Genomic DNA, 709 nt, shown 5'->3' on the forward strand with positions numbered 1-709 from the left:
GCATTACCTTTAATCCTCCCAACACTAAAACAAATCGTCATTACGTCACCATCGAAAAAACCAATTACACTCTGGCATTGGGTCCTTTAATCCACATATTTCTTACGTCATCATTGAGAGCTAGTTATACATACACACCATGTAATCTGGTCCCAGCAAATCAGGCACAATTTGCTGGGACGGTGCATACGCATCAAAAGTGGCGGGTTGGCTGGGACGGTGCATACGAGCCGGGCAAAACTATTACTTGTGCGCTCTGCTTGCGCAAGTAATAATAATAATAATAATAATAATAATAATAATAATAATTTATTGTATGGATGTTGAGGGTTTTTTTAAACACCCAGTACAATTTACGTCTTGTCCACTAGATGGAGACTCTTGACCATAATAATGTGAATACCATCGCTCCATGTGATTATCTCAGCACAGGTTCAAGGGGTGCATAAATGTACTTGTTAAGGCCACTCTGACTCTGAGCCCCGTAGATTATAGAGTAATATATCAGGATTAATCCACACAGTTTTTGGTTGTTTTTTTGTTTTGTTTTTTAATGACAGGATAATTTCCCGGCCAGCAGATGCAAATCATCGAACTGCAGAGATGAGTGTCTGCGGCGCGTATCTTTTGTCCCCGGTCAGTTTCCGTAGTAGTCGGTACTCGCTCGACTGTGTAGGCCTACAAGGAAAGTTTGATCATAGAAATGGTC

This window comes from Protomyctophum parallelum (assembly GCF_964188405.1).
Source record: "Protomyctophum parallelum genome assembly, chromosome: 2".
Classification (NCBI taxonomy): domain Eukaryota; kingdom Metazoa; phylum Chordata; class Actinopteri; order Myctophiformes; family Myctophidae; genus Protomyctophum; species Protomyctophum parallelum.